This window comes from Panthera tigris, chromosome A3 (genome assembly GCF_018350195.1).
Source record: "Panthera tigris isolate Pti1 chromosome A3, P.tigris_Pti1_mat1.1, whole genome shotgun sequence".
Taxonomy (NCBI): domain Eukaryota; kingdom Metazoa; phylum Chordata; class Mammalia; order Carnivora; family Felidae; genus Panthera; species Panthera tigris.
The window spans coordinates 122,742,529-122,759,426 of record NC_056662.1 but is presented as its reverse complement, the minus strand read 5'-3'; positions in this window follow the sequence as shown (position 1 = coordinate 122,759,426).

Genomic DNA, 16,898 nt, shown 5'->3' with positions numbered 1-16,898 from the left:
CTGGGAGGTTGGGTTGATTACTCCTTTTCCTTGGCTCCTGGCTGCACCCGGGCAGTGCTGGTGGTGGCAGAAGTGGGCTTCAAAAGGCCCCTTTCAGTCAGGTTTCCTGTTTGGTGGCACTTGTGTCCTCAGAGATGCTTTGTACTGCAGAAAGGAATTTAGAAGGGTCACACCCTGGAGCACTATGATTTGGGAATAGTGTGGAATTGGCGAGGGCCAAGGGAAAGTGCCTTGCTCAAAAATTGCTCTACATTTTACCCACAGAGATGCATTTGTGTTAACAAGTTCTGGGGAAGCTTAAGCTCAGAAAAGCACCCATCTAAATGAGAATTACTAGAGCCACCTGGCCTAGGTCAATTCCCTTCAAGAAATATGTGTTCCTGAAAACTGGAGGGAGGGGAAGCAAGTCTTCCATGGAGGAGCCAGCCTCTGAGGAACTTCAGGGAGCGTGGAAGCAGCTGGAAGGCAGAGCTAGTCCTGCTGGTTCTGTACATGGGAGGGGTCATAGAAGGGGAGGCATGATGGTGATAGATACATTTAATTCTGGCTTTACTGTAGAATGCTGTCTAAATCGTCAGCTCTCCCCAAAGTGACACCGAGAGAGATGGTGTGCTGTGATGGATTAAATGACTGACCTTGGGGTCAGAAAAAATGGGATCCAGTCGTGTTCTGCCAATTACTCCCTTAGGAATGTTGGCAGGATGTCATACAACTCTAAGCAGTTTCCTTATTTGTCAAATGAGAGAATTGCCCTGAGCTTCTTAGAGTCCTTCACAGTGTTTTATGACTCTAGAGAAGTAGCCATAATTCTATAAAACTGCCAGACTGGGTGCCAGGCTGCCTGCGGCAGATGCTTCTTATCTTCTGGGCCTGGGAACACTGAGCTGCAGGTGACTCTGGGTCCCAACTGCATTCACTTTCAGCTCCTTTCATGAGGGTTATGAGTGTGTTAAATTAACATTTGTCGAGTGGAGCACAGGGTGCTGGATGGTGACCCTCAGTTCAACGATGGACCACAAGAGAAATTGAAATAGAGAAGTTGATTACTCGCAGGTGCTATAAAAAAGAAACTGGCAGGCCTCGAGGGGCCACATAAGGAGGTCAAGGAAGAGTGCAGAGAGAGAGAGAGAGAGAGAGAGAGATTGGGAGGGCCTGGGCTCATGCCTTTATTATAGTCTGTGGGTGGAGTGCTTTGAGGTTCCCAGGCTAGGGCTGGATTGGTCAATTTAAACCAAAAAGTATGTGTTACTGGTAAGCCCCACGGGATTTCTAGTTAGGGCGCCCATACGATAAACAGACAGGCAGGGGGACTGTTGCTCACGGGGCTATTGGGGAAGTCCCATTATGAATTTACATTTGTTATGACTCTGCAGCACAGGGCATGTGCTTGCATGAGGGGCTAGTGTCTGTGTAAGGTCCCCGCAGGCCACTTGGCCACACAAAATGGATGCTGAGGCAGCAGCTCCATGGAGTGGCTTAGCTCATTTCTCAAAACCAAGGCACTGGATATGGGAGAGAGACCTCAGTAAACACCTGGGATTTTGTTATCTTCCAAACTCTGGTCTTTTCTTTATCCCTTCCTTGTAAACCCAATTTTCACACTGCCAGGAACCTATCTTTCAGCACTTAATGAATGAGGTTTTTGTTTGAATTGCTTTCATGTTTAGGAATGACTGGCTAATTTTTTGGTTTTTGTTTTTTTAAGTAGTTCCCCTGCAAGTGAGAAGTGGGAGTTAGAGTGGTTTGGGTTCCTGGTTGAATCAGCTCTCCCCTCTGAGAGTGTCTAACAGGGGCATTATTAGACTCTGGAATATCCCCAGATGATTACTTGGTTCTTCCTCTTCATAAGTATCTAGTGCTTAAAATGACTACTATCAGCAGAAGCCAAGACATACTATTTTTTTGAAATATGATCTCTGAATTCTCTGTTTTATTTGCTCATGTCACAGTATGTGTGTGTGAGAGAGAGAGAGAGAGAGGAGAGAACACAGTAGTCATTTAAATTGCTGTAAATGAATACATTAAAATCACAGAAAATGTTGGTCACTTGGGGGTCACTTTTAGGGTTATATGTAGGGAAATTGATAGTCAGCAGTCTTCCTGACTGGGGGAGGACTGGTATAGATGTTGTGATTGGGATAGAGCCATAATTCTGGGCCTTTGTTAGCAGGGGCCCAGAAGATTGAGTGTCAGCTCGGTGCTGCCCAGGTAGATGCCAGTCACAGGTCAAGATAGAGAACATGATGTTTATAATAGCTGAAGTCCAAGTAAGTTTGCATTATTTATAAGGGCCACATCTCTGCCCTCTGCTTCTCCACCAGGGCAGACAGTGTGGAGGAATCTCTTGTTGGGGAGTACCTTAGCATAGACGTCTTCAAGACTTCCTCCCAATTTAGAAACCCCACCGGCAGTGTTACTGACACATGGTTCTGAACACTTGAAGGGTTCAGAAACTCACTACTTGCTTCCAAGGACAGACTGTACCATTCAGCAATGCTAAATAGCTTGGGATATTAGGATGCCACAGGTTAGGAATTGCTGGGAGCTGCCCCACTCTAACTCCTGTTCTTTGGAGACATATACAGGTCACCATGGCTCCTCTTCAGAAAACTGAAGCCAGCAACCTTGACCCACCCAAGCTCTAGGTCTTTTCCTCAAAGTTTCTCATCAAGATCTTGGTTTTAAATCTTACCCCATCCTGGGGACTTAAAGCTTTATTTGTATGCAGAGATTTCCTATAAGCATGTCATACTTCTGTCCCTCCCTAAAGTATATTAATCAAGACCTGACTATGAACCTGGGGTCACCCTAAAGGTAGCCTTCTATTCTTGGGGAATGAAGTAAAGAAATCTGGACTTTGCTGTGGGTGGTTGATTTAGGCTGGCTTATATGTGAGAACATGAGACCTAATGCCTTAGAGAAAAGAGGCAGGTCTGGACTTCTGGTAATCACACACACGCACACGCACACGCACACGCACACACACCCCTTGGGATAGGGTCAGTGGGAATCACTGAACTTAATCTAGTCTCCTCTTTCATCCTCCATCTGGTAGGATACCACCAGCAACTATTAGTCTGTCCTGCTGAGCGGCTTTTAGCTGGTGGGAAACAGCATTGAGTTCTATCTGCAGGTGTGCTTTAGGGTGTCTTTGGTTCCTACTATCTCCCTTTACAGAAGCTAGATGTGCCCCCTCCAGCATTCATGATTAACTCCTGGAGGAAAGGACTTTACATTTTCTAGCTCTTATTTTGTCCTCAGTTCTATCACAATTCACAGTGTGATTTGGGACAAGTCCTTTGTCCCTGTCAAATGAGATTGGCTAGGGTTACTTCCTAGTTCCTTCCTGCTTTTACTGGAGGACTTCCCCTGCAGGGCAGTTTGCTGGCACCCTGCATACCAGGGGCTGGCATTGACACACCTGGTTGAGCTGTCAGACTAGTCTGCAGTACTTGGTCCATTGGTAAATTGCATGTTGATGAGTGACTTAATCCCTCCCCATTCCTGGTGTAAGAAGTTTACTGTAAGGAGGTTTGGGAGCCCAGGAATCTTTATTTCAAGATTTATATATCACCTCTGAGATTGTATGGAAGATACAGAAAGGCAAACTGAAAGTTAGCTGGCTGTTAGAAGGGATTGGGATCAGTCCAAAATGTCCTCTCACTTTGGGGGAACTTTGGTAAGTCATCTGACATCCAGGTTTGAGTTTCCTTATTATGAATAAGAATGGAGCCTAAAGTCTCTTACTCTTGAAATGGTCTGATTGCAAAATTTTCCCATAAGGAAGTTTTATACCTATTAGATTTGGTGATGCCAGGAACTAACTTCCTAGGAGACAGGTCTTACTTTCATCTGGTATAGAGGAGGGTGTTGGAAAATCACTCGTAGTGGACATTGGATTGTGCACTCAGAACCAGCCCCTTCGCTACTGAAAAACGAATTCCTCCAAATGTTGGGAGTTCTGCTGGTTGATAGTGTCTAGCTGTTAGCTCTCTCCACGTATTGCCCTTGGATGAAAAGAGCCTCCTCTCCCAAGATTACTACTCCCTTCCTCAAAGGCAGACTTCATATGATATTTTCATTCAAAATTTGGGTAAACTGGCTGAGAAAATGTAGGAGACTACAGAAATTGTAACCAAATATGGGAGGAATAAGCACCCATAGGAGAGTAACATACATATGGGAGTAGATTCTGAAGGAGCTGAATCCAGGGGGATGGAACAGAAAGTGGAACAAGGGAGGATTTATCAATGTAGAGGCACTCTTCTGTGTTAAATCTTCAAGATTTCACAACCTGGCAAGCCGCCCCCCCCCCCCCGCCCCCCGCCCCGGGGATGGTGTTAACATGCTGTTAGGTTAGATCTTAGAAGCTTGGAGAAAGTGATGACGTGAATCAAGCAAGGTAAAAATGCCAGAAGTTCTATGGCATATGGTGGATCAAAAGTCTCAGAAAAATGAGCATGCTAGAGTGTGATGTACCATGTAAGGGTAGAAAACTCACCAGCTGGTTATATTTAGTGGGAGGACCCAGAGGATGCTCCATGTCTCAAAGCAATAAGAGATGTACTAGAAAGAAGGGTACCAGAACTCCATGATTGCTCTCTCTAAAGACTGTGACTGACAGTTAGAGAATTTAGATATTATGTTCACTAATAGCAATGGGATGGTAAGATCCCCAAACAATAGAGGCCAGGGTGTGGATGTTACTGCTTAGAAAGAAAATGGGTGAGGGGCACCTAGGTGGCTCTGTTGGTTAAGCGACGGACTTCGGCTCAGAGTGATCTCATGATCTCAAGGTTTGTGAGTTCTAGAACCATGTCAGGCTCTGTGCTGACAGCGTGGATTCTGTCAGCTTTGGATGTCTGCTTTGGATTCTGTGTCTCCCTCTTTCTCTGCCCCTCCCCTTCTCTCTCTCTCTCTCCCTCTCAAAAATAAATAAAAGCACTTTTAAACATTTTTTTTTTAAAAAGAAAGAAAATGGGTGAAACTGTGGTAATGAGATAAGACCATAGTGGCCAATGATTGCCATGTCCCCACTGGTAGAATACATAGGTCTGAGAACCAAGAGGTAAAAGAAGGAATGGCCCATTAGTGTCAAAAAAACCATTTGAGGGAATTGGTGTTTTCTTTTTGTACAACTTTAGGAAAGTTTAGAGGTTTAGAGGTCCTGATTCCCTAAGGACCCAAGCTTGCACCAGGGATCTTAACAAGAGTTCCCTTGAACACTGAGCTTCAGCTGCTCTCTGGGTATTTTGTGCTTCTTGTGCCAGGGGACCAGCAGGCAAGGAGAGGAATTAACATTATGTCAGGGACATTTGAGCTTGATGAATCAGGAAGAAGTGGGGCTGGTAATACCTAATGCATACAAGGAAAAATATATTTTGCACTTGGACCTCTTTTGGCACCCCTTTGCCTAACTTTATTAGTAAGTGGACAAATATAGCAGCCATGGCCTGAGAAAGACATGATGGCCTGAACGTCAGAACCCCACTATCATTCATTTTACAACCTTGCACCAAGAAAAACAGACCCCCAAGGATCTGAGAGCTGATCTCAGAATTTATACAAAGGGAATCTGTGAGGCACAACAGTGGAATGTTGGTGACACAGGATCACACCGATTACATGATCCTCTCAGGGCTTATTTTACATAGCTCCTAGGCCTCAGTTGTCAGTCCTTTCCTGGAACTTCCCTTCACTGCAGAGAGGCCCCTTCTCATAGGCAGTATGCCTCCAAGGACTAGTCACTGCACAGGCATAACGACTAGCCTCCTAACATGTAACCTTCCAGGTTCCCTGTTACATTACAGTTACGTATTGCAGCTCATTTCTCCCATTCCCCAAATCTGCTCCCTTTCCATCCCCCATAGATTTCGGTCCTAAAGGCATTATCTAATATACTTCCTAGATGCAAACCTCCATCTCAGAGTCTACTTCCAAGCTCACCTAATGTTCAGGAGTACTTTTTAAAGTATCGAGCTTAGTACAAGAAGTATTATCCTCATAATACATCATGATTATTGTGTAGTGGGTGCTCAATAAGTACAGGTTGAATGCACTGAAGCCTGCCCATGATATTTTTATATGCCATTGGTACAGTCTCTTTAAAGAATCATTCATTTAAGGCATCAAGCTCTAATGTTGAACAAAATCATATAAATCCTGTCAGAAAGGAAAAAGTATCTTCCTTAGAAAAGAGCTGCATGAAGCACTGTGTCTTTTGGTGAATCTCCTTTGGTCTGTGATTCATTTGCCCAACAACCAATGACTACAGGCCTGGTCCACACCTATTTCTGAACTAACCAAGGAGTAGTTTACTAATTTTAGATATTTTAGAAGTTTGATCAAACCAACTCTGTCTGGCATGGCCTGTATTAGAGGTCAGCAAACTTTATATATAAAGAGTCAGAAGGTAAATATTTATGTAAATAGTAAAAGTAAAAATGTAAAATAGTACATAATAAAAATGTAAACTAGTAAAAAATAAATATTTAAAAAAATATGTAAATAAAAATAATTATATAAAAGTAAAATACCAGAAGCCATGTGGTCTCTGTTGTAACTATTCCACTCTGCTGTTTAGGGTGAAAGCTGCCATAGATACTAATGTGAATACACGTGTTTGTGTTCCAATAAAACTCAATTTACAAAAACAGTTGTTAGGTCAGATTTGGCCTACAGGCCACATTTAAACCATCCTTGACCTAACTAATATACAGAGCCTATGAAATGAGATGTCTACGGGTCCTCATTGGCCAGAAATTGAAGATCTTCCACATTGTGACACTGGATCACAGACTGGCCAATTAGGCACCATACACATTTGTTAGTTTTCCCAATCAACACATATGTATTAGACATGTTTTATGTATAGATCCTAGGTATAGAAAGATAAAACATAATCCATGCCTTTTAGGGAGTAACAGGGAAGTGGGAGTTGAGTCAGGGTGGTATAGATTTTCAAGTTTTATAAAGGACTTATGAGGGACAGAATATAATGCAGACCCAGAGGAATGAGTGACAGATTCTTCTTTCAGATCCTTAGAAACACATTAAGCAGCATAATGTGTCCATGGGCATGGTATACCTCAGAAGCTAGGTGGCAAAGGCATCTGTAATAAAAACCCAGCTGGAGAGCTAAGCAGAGGTCAGAACCATAGGCTTTATTTTGAAGATCGTGGGAACAATTAGAGTTTTTTAATCAGAGGAGTAGCATTGTGAGATTTGCATTTTGCAAAGGTTTCTTTGAAAGCAAATTGCCTAGGGGCACCTGGGTGGCTCAGTCAGTTAAGGGACTAATTTCAGCTCAGGTCATGATCTCATGGTTTAAGAGTTTGAGCCCTGCTTTGGGCTCTGTGCTGACAGCTCGGAGTCTGGAGCCTGTTTTGGAGTCTTTGTCTCCCTCTCTCTCTGCCCCTCCCCCACTCACATTCTGTCTCTCTCTCTCTCTCTCTCTCTCAAATAATAAATAAATGTTAAAAAAATTAAAAAAAAAGAAAGCAAACTGATAATAAGGTGGAATGGGACAAGTAACAAAAATAAAACCATAGTGGTTACCTCTTTGAATATTACAAACAACCTACTTTTAAATTATGTTTATTATTTTTTTCTATCTAACCTGCTATATTATACACACCAAAAGTCAGAGATTCAATCTTCTTCCCCACCTCCACTTTCCAAGTACCTAGGATGGTATTGGACACATGATTGATACTTAAAATGTATTTGTTGAATGAATAAATGAATGAAAATTTCTTCTCTTGTGAAAAAGATGGTAGTGTGATTTTACTTTCAGTTTCATCAAAAGGTTGGAAGCAGCAAATATCTTTAGTAAATCGATTCGCTACTATTTAGGATATGAGACAGCCTATGGAAAACCTAAAATGACATAGATTGACACATGCAGAGATTCAAACTGAGAAGCATTACTAGTTATGCAGGGGGTAGCTCCTAAGAGCAATCTGTAAAGAAAGAGAAGAACCCTGGGCTGGGAATCTAGAAGTCTGTATTTTTATTCCCACCTTGTCACTTACTTAGGTGAACCTGGCCATTCCGTGTCCCACTCTACTCCGTATGGGATGAGAATGACTCTTACTTACCTCAGTGTAGTTCAAAGGGTCTGACCCATAGTAAATGCTCAGCAAATAAATGTTGAATAACAGCTCTAATAGGAGTTAGGAGTGGACTCTTTATGGCCCCAAAAGTTGAGAAGGTATTGCTCAGAGAATAGAAGATAAAGCCCACAGGATAAACTGTCCCCTTTAATTTTTTTAAACGTTTATTTTATATATTTTGAGGGAGAGTGAGCAGGGGAGGGGCAGAGAGGAAGGGAGAGAGTATCCCAACCAGGCCCTACATTATCAGCATGGAGCCTGAGTTGGGACTTGATCCCATGAACTGTGAGATCATGACCTGAGCCCAAATCAAGAGGCAGATGCTTAACTGACTGAGCCACCCAGGTGTCCCATCTCCTTTCATTTGTAATCGCACAGTATTATGGCCAGGGCTCCCCAACCCCCTTCCCATATAATCACTTTCTGGCTCTGTAGCAGTTCTTGATATGCAGATTATTATCAGCAGAGAAATTTAGGCCCAGTTGAGTGTTCCATCTAAAGTCTGAGCTCTCCTAGAAATGCAGAAGGCAACTCAAGAGGCTTTGTGTTAAAGCAGCTGCTAAGATCCGGTGCATCCACTACAGAAAAGCACTACTGGCTTTTTGTATGGCTCTCCTAGCCAGACCAGCATTCCCCAGACACCATGGTTGATTGCAGATCCCTGGGACAGTTGGGCTATATGGAGCTTAAGGAACCCTTCAGATCATTTGCATCATACTAACTATCCCAGTCCCTTTCTTCAAAATGTTTCCCGATTTAAATGTCCTCTATCTGCTTGGTTCTCTGTCCTGTAATATTTTAATATGCAAACTTTGCAGTTAAGACAACTTAAAAAGTCCACAGAAAGATAAAGGCTAAATATTTCAGAAAAGAAGGAACTGGAACTGAACAGGCCAGAATCGGAAGTCATTTCTAAACTGGTTGGGACAAAAAGGGAAATGAACTTTCCTGTTTTTACCATGTTTGTCCTGTGGCCACACTTGACTCCAATATAGGCTGCTGGAAAAAAAGTCTTGAGCCACACTTCAAGTTGCCAGGAGTAAGGAACTAAAGAAAATGGAGGTGTGATGGTCTTTAGTTGTGGTGGTCTAGGGACAAAACACTGGGCAGGGAGTGATATTTAGGAGTAGAGAAGGTGAGAATACAGGTTGTACCACCACATACAGTATTATATTTATTCACACTCCTCAAGCATCTGCCATGGGCTAGGTTATGGGCACCAAAGTTATAAAACAGGTCCATACAAGGTCTCTGTCCTGAAGGAACTCATGGTGTAGCAGGGAAAGGGAAGTACAACCAGTTATAAAACAAGATGCCAGATGTGTGCTTCATGGAAGCCCCGACAAGGTACTGGGGGAGCACCAGCTCTGTGTGTGTGTTTCTCAGCCTGAGGCAAACTTTCAGACCACATCTGGCAAGTTGGTTGAGTTGGTATTACAGAAAAGAGGAAGAGGTGCTACAAAATTGGAAAAATGAGGACCCTCATCAAAGAACTCATTCTGAGAAGGGCGATGAAGAAAGGGCATGATGGGGTTGGTCCCCCTAAGAAAACCTTAGTCATGGAAAGAAAGATAATTCTAAGTACAGTCTGGTATCTGTCACTAATGGGTGAGTGGAGGAGGAAAGTACAACTGGACTGGATGTTGCACTTAAACACATGTGAACAATTAGGGTGCAGGCAGCACAGCTGGAGTGCTCCCCTGATCAGTGGAGTTCTCATGCCCATTCGTAATGGTTTATGAGAATTAACTGTATTCATCTTTTTCCAGTGACATCACTGTGGTAACTTGAAATTGGCCATGATGGGAATATTTACACCATGAAAATTGGCAGGCAAATCAGGGCCATTTTGTTCCCCAGAGAACTGGTTATTAAACATTTATCAGCACACCACTAACAAAATGTTAGTAACCAACAAAGTCAAAGAGAAGCTCATGTCTGCAAAGCAGTCCCTGACCACAGTACTGTTGGGCATGGTGAAATAATAATACAAGATTTCTCAAAATGTATATTGCAAGACACTAGCCTTGAATATTTTTTTGGAATTTATAATGCATATTAGCACATTAAGGGCTCTGAGGAATTTACATAAAGAAACATGCTTAATTTTGTTTAATTTAAACCAGTGCTTTCCAGACTTTACTGTGTGTATGATTCATCTGGGGGTTTTGTTAAAATTCTGGTCTAGGCTAGGGCCAAGTTTCTTCATTTTTCAGAAGATACCAAGCAATGCTGATACTGCTGGTCTAAGGACCACACTTTGAGAAACAATAGCTTAGAATCCTTTGACTTCTTTAATCTCGGAATCCAGCATTAAAAAACAAAAAAATCTATGGAACACATGTGGTATTCTGCAGAGCTCTGATCCTGGGAGAATACTTTGGGAATATTGCTCAAATGCATCAATGGCGGTAGATGGGGGTGTGGGGGAAATAAACAAGTTGTGATGGAGAGCACAGTGTCTCCAGAGCAGGAGGCTGTGAGGTCCACAGAAGAATGAGATGGCCCTAGGAAGGCCAGTTTTCATGGGAAAAGCAGTGGAGCTTAGTGGAAAACACTGCCAGAATAGACCCTGAGATTGGGTTCCTGCTGGAAGCAGACTTATCCAAGAGCATATATGAGGCACTGTGAGACATTGCATAGGCAACAGGAAGAAAGTCTTGGTGAGACTTCTTGGCAGGGGCTGAGTGTCTACATCATGCATATGGTGAGGAAACAAAATACGAGAAATTACCGCAAATATCACTAGTTTGTACCTATAGGCTGGTAAAGAGTGGCCAAAGTGAACAACATTTCTCAGAAGGTATCTGAGACAGTTCAGAAGAGGTGACAAGTTCTGTCTTAAAAGATGAATAGAAATCCAATAAATGGAGTTGGAGTGTGGAGTTCGGTGGGGGAAGCCTAGGGAAGGGGGACATATGCCATGTGGGGAGTACATTTCAGTTTACAGGATCAGAGAAGTCAAGGGCCTGCAGGTGCTGGTCCAGCTGGAGTGGCACTAGGGCTTTTGGATAAGCTTGTTCTTCTGCCTACTGTCCAACTTGTATGGAAGATGAGGCACATGTCTAGAGTGCAGAGGGTGCTCCCCATCCTACTGAAGGCCATGTATCTGGCATGGAAGGACAGCTGAGGGGATGGGGGATTGGGAAAGGGAGTAGAAGAAAAATAGATTCCTGAGGAAATAAACTTTCAAAAGAAATCACCTGAAGAGTCAGGGGACTGAATTATATTTAATGATTTGACATCTTAGTTTGGCCTTATTGCTATAGATAAAATTATATTACAGAGGGAGAGTCACTAATATAATAAAGCTTGAGACAGTAGAAAGACTTCCATTGGTTTTACGTGCAGTATATTGTACTTCAGGCCTAACAAGTCAGAGACTCCAGCAGATAGCAGCTCATCAGCTGAGGGCTAGGAATTGAGCCTGGGATGGATAGGAATAAAGGAGAATCTGGGAGGTGACAGGCTCCCACTGCATACTATTTCCTAGTCTCAGGGCAGCCCACTCTGTGAAAGTACCCATTTCTCTTTCCTGGAGGCTCTGATCCCATCCCACATGACCTTTTGGTTTATTATGTATGTATGTCCTTATCTCTCCTGCCAACTGCTGAGTTCACTAAGGAAAGGAGTCTTGTTTTATGAAATAAATAATAAAACTGATATTTATGAGCATCTGTTATGAGATGTGTGATTTTAAAAATATTATTTCCTTCATCTTTCATGTCAACCTTGCAAGGTAAGTATGACTATCCCAGACTTTCAGGAAAGGAAAGCAAGTTGCAGAAAGGCTAGGAGACTTGTGAAGGTCCTACAGGGAAGAGCTGTCTAACTGCCAGCCCAGTGCTCTTGTGCTACACTGCAGGTGTTCAGTCCTTAGCTCCTTACCCCATCCACATGGTTGACCTTGTAAGAAATGCCTTAGTGTGTCTGTTCATCTTTCATCCAGAAATTTCTTATTTCAGAAGATAGACACAATCAGTGATGTATCAAGGAAAAAAGATATTTCAAACAATGGATTCTGAAGCTTTGTTTTTCCTAATTATATGTAGCTTTTATAGTTATATCCCATTCTTTAAGCAACTATTTCACTGGGCAGTAATGAGCAAGGAGGTTGAAGATTTTTGATCAAAGGGGTCATATCTTTGGTGTAAACCCAAACCAATGTGAGCCGTTAATAATTAGTAGCAAAGAGGGGAGGGTATGAGAGCTGAAGATCACAGGCAGAGATTAAAGAGGTGAGAACCCCAGATTAAGTATTGAGGTAATGCAGGTGGCTGGTTGCTATGAGTTGCTATTCCTCCTCTATGCAGAAGAGGAATTAACTACCCTAATCCAGGCAGAATCAGGAAAACTTTACAGAAAAGTTAATATTTATGTTAACACTTGAAGATCAAGTAGGAATGGACAGGCAGAGGGAGGAGCACATGAAACCCAAAGATGACAGAAATCATGTTGAGGAAGCAAGTGGTTCAAGATGGCTGGACCACAGAGGCTGATGGGAAGAAGTGGCAAGAGAATGCAATGTTGCGCTATTGGGTATAATACGGAGAGCAGTGGAGAATCAGTGATGCGTTGGGCAGGGAAATGGGATGGTCAGATTTTTACTCTAGAAATATCACTCTGGGTGCAATATGTGGAAATTGGCTTGTTGTCAAAGCAATTACAAGGGGGCAGGGTGACTAGATAGGAAGCTGTTATGGTTGTTTGGGAGAAAGATGATGACGCTGAACTGCGTAGTGGCAGTGGCGATGGCAGGGAGTAGGCAGATTTGGGAGACATTTAAAAAGTGATAGCAGTAGGACTTGGTGATTGATTAATTGTAGGGATTGAGACACGGTTAAGGGTTACTCAGAGTTCAATGGCTTGAATAAAAAGAACCCAAAGTGGTGTCATTCCCTGAGATGGGGAACCCAGGGAGAAGAGGAGGGTTTTTCCTCTATTTTGTTTTGTTTGGAAGTGGAGAGTGAAAAGGAAAAGTTAATTTTTACATGACATGACGTGTCTGTGGGGGAGCCAATGTACAGGAGGTAGCTGTACATGCAAGTCTAAAACTCGGAGTGAGAAGAGAAACTTCCAAAAATAGGTCCATGAACAGATCACTAGCATTTATAGGACAGACTCAGGTCAATAACCCTGTGAAGGAAGCCAAGAGGGAGAGGTCAGAGGGAGGAAGGGAGTCTAGAGAATATGGAAGCATGGAAGCCAGCGGGAGAGGACATTTCAAGAAAGACAGATCTCACAGTAGTGTTGTGTTTCACTCCCCTGCACTGCCTCTCTTAGCGTCTTTGAGCTTTGTTGTTGCTGCTCAATTATGTGGCTAAGGGAAGTTATTAAAGATTAGGTACTAAGAGTCATCTGGACATCCATGGGACAATTGTGTGGCTTGGTGGTATAAGTGTTTTGAGGTACCTGTGACCAATATTTTACCAAAGACTCAAGATGCCTGGGTCAAAAAAAAAGACCAGGGATAGAGGGGCAAATTAAACTGTATCACATATTGTGTTTATTTACTTGCTTATTAAAGACTGTTTATAGAGTGCTTATTGTATTCCAGAATCTGTGCCATGCTCTAGGCTGCAGTGGTGAGTGAGGTCAAGTCCCTGTCACTATGAAGCAGTTTCGAGAGGTCAATAGAAATTAGTTCAGTAATTACATACATTAATTATAACTGTGGAAAATACTACAGAGGAGAAGTATCAGGTGCCATGTGAATTTAGAGGATCAGGGAAGACTTCCAGGGAGAAGAAATACTTAATAATTGAGAATTGAATGATGAATAAATCACTTTGTAGATGTTAACTATTCAAAGAAGGGGGTATAGCACTTTACACAGAAGAAACAACCTGACTAAGATATCTGAAGCAGGGGAAATCCCGGCATGTGAGGAAGAGAAAGCAGCTGTGTTTGTGTGTTTGGAGCGAGGAGAGCTGAGGCAGGAATAAGGTGAGCTGTGGAAGAGGGCAGTAGCTAGACTTGGCAGGACTTAGGACGGCTCATCAGGTGGGTTATTAAGCTGGTAGGTGATGTGGTCAGTTTTGCATTAAAAAATCCACTGTGTCTGCAGTATGGAGAATGGATTGAAGGTAAGTTTGAAGAGATTCAGAGAACCCTTTTGTGAACATGCTTTGAATACCTAAAGTGTGCAGCTTTTATTTAGTGTCTACTGATTGTGACAACTATTGGATGAACTCCGGAGTGTGCAGGGCATGTTGGAGGAGGGAGTGAATGAGGAAGAAGTATATGTTCTTGAAGAGCTTGAAATCTTTTTGAGGAGATAAATTCATGAGTCCCCTAGAGAAGAAAAAGTACAGACTGAACATGAAACCAAGAGTGATAAGTGATAGGGCTCGGGAGGAGGGCCACTGAGTGAAAGAAAGAATTTTAAATGGGGAGGTAGGTTTCAAGATTGAGTTCCCAAGGGTGGAGAGTATAAATGATGGGGCTCCCATAGGAGTTTATGGTGGGGAGCAGGGAGAGTATATTTTAGCTCGGGAAAGAACAGTGCAGGACCTGGCTTCTACTAATCCCTAGAGCTGGCTTCCCAGCCACACAAAATTCTGCCCTGTCTGTTATCTATGTCTGTCTGTCTGTCTATCTGTCCTGTCTGTCTGTCTGTCTGTCTATCTTTCTATCTATCTATCTATCTATCTATCTATGAATGGACATCCCAGAGGAAGTTTCCTTTTCCTTCCTGTCATTTCCCAGCGGAGCAATCAGCTTTGCAAAGCTTCTGATTTTAAGGGTGATCGTGTTTCTTTCCTCCCTGGAAAAGTACTATTTGCATGTTTTTATGAGTCTTATTACATAGCTTTATGACTTGTACATGTAATAATAGTGAGCCAGACGTTCATGTTATGTGTCTCTAGAGAAGTCATCAGTCGAACATAAAAATGTAAATCCATTTGGAAAAACACAGACCAGTTATTGAAAGTGAAGCCTGCAGAACATGTGCCCCCAGTGATAGATTAGCAAAGGCCCAATGACACACACTCTCAGCTCAGACTTGCTCTGCAGACCATCTGGAAACAGATGATGCTTAATAATGCAGAATAATAAAATCAGCTAAGTTCCCATTTACAAATGAAATAAATTGGAGGATGAGTGATTACACATATCAAAATTGAATGGGACTATTTCCCCCAAATTTGAAGCAGTGTTGAGTGGGGGGAGAAGATGGTCAAAGATCCCAGGTACCATTTTGTGAACCCTAGGTGAAGCCGATGTTTGAAAATAAGAAAGTGCAGATTCTAGGTGGTTGATTCTCTCTACAAAAATTGACCTGTCGAAACCCTCTAAGAATGACTATACTTTCTCTGACAAACAGATATCAATATCTAAAAATGCTTCCTGCAATTTCTTTCCACAAAGCAATAAGACAGTTTCAGACCAATAACAGCTCACTAAGTGGTATTCTCTGCTCTGTCACCCCTGTGGCTATAACCAACGAAATGAAAAGGTAAGAAAGATAAAGCAAAAATCAGAGGTCACCTGCTATAAGCCACTGGGGCTCTTTATTTGGATAGTGCAAGCCAAAGCAGCTTTAGTCTTTTCCTATTTCATCAGCTTTTCCTTCTAAAATCTTATATGTCTTTCACAAGCAATTAAGACCATTATTTGTCTGACTATTAAACAGGGAAACAAGACCCTGAAAGTTTATGTCACATATAATTGAGAGGAAATTTAGCTGCAAGGACCATGGCTGGGAAGTGAAAAGGGGCAAACTCAGGAGTCCCATATCATAACTGCTCTCTGGTGCTGGATGAATTTTAGAGTTTGCTGCTCATCTAGCAGTACTGCGATCATTCTGCAGCAAAACCAGCTGGAGATTTCTGTGCTAGGTCAGAGGCAACAGCAGCTTTCCTAGAGTCTGGGTGTTGGAAGCAGGAGAATTTTATCACTTATCCCAGAAATCTGTGTACCTCTGACCCCAGCTCATTTCCTTAGTTTAGGGATTAAACCCATCACCATTTCTCTTCCCTATGCATCAATCAAACATCTAAAAAACAAAAACACAAAAAAATAAACAAGCAAACCCTATATTGGTGTGGCTTTCCTTATGCTGTGTGGTCTGACCAATGTACTGCTTTATGTGTGTGTGTGTGTGTGTGTGTGTGTGTGTGTGTGTGTCTGTGTGTGTCTGTGTGTGTCTGTGTCTGTGTGTGTCTGTGTGTGTCTGTGTGTGCGTGTGTGTGTGTGCGCGCGTGCACGTGCTGACAGGGACCAGGCTGAGCAGATAAAGATCAGAAGATGTCAGGGTTGCAAAAGCAAAGGAAATCCTTTAGGGCATTCTGAGCTGGTACAGTTGGGGAAGGGATTCTGGCCAGAAAATGCAGAAGCAGCAAGTCACATAAAATTCCAAGTGAGGCAAGTACAGTGTCTATTGGTGGTCTATAGGATGGGAGAGAGCCCTGTGGCTCAGGAAGGGGTAGAGTGGGGTGGTAGTGTCTGGGTTGGGTCTTGGAGGTGGAGGTGAGAAGGAGGGGAATGAAAGCAGCCATGATGTTAGGGGGAATGTTGGCTACTTATTGCAGCCTCCACGTACCCACTTGCAGAGCTGAAGCCCTCAGTTTTTCAGCCATTGGAATGTTGATGGCTGACAGCTCACAGATGCAATTCACCCAATTCCACCATTAATTTTAGCTGAAGAGAGCTTCCTCACCTCGTCCCCTTTTCAGGGAGTAGTCCACTTCCAGTGAATGGTTGATACAGAATTTAGAATGTCTGGCACTTTGTCCCCATTTGGGACAACCCTGCAGGGGCATCCAGCTCCTGATCTTGCAA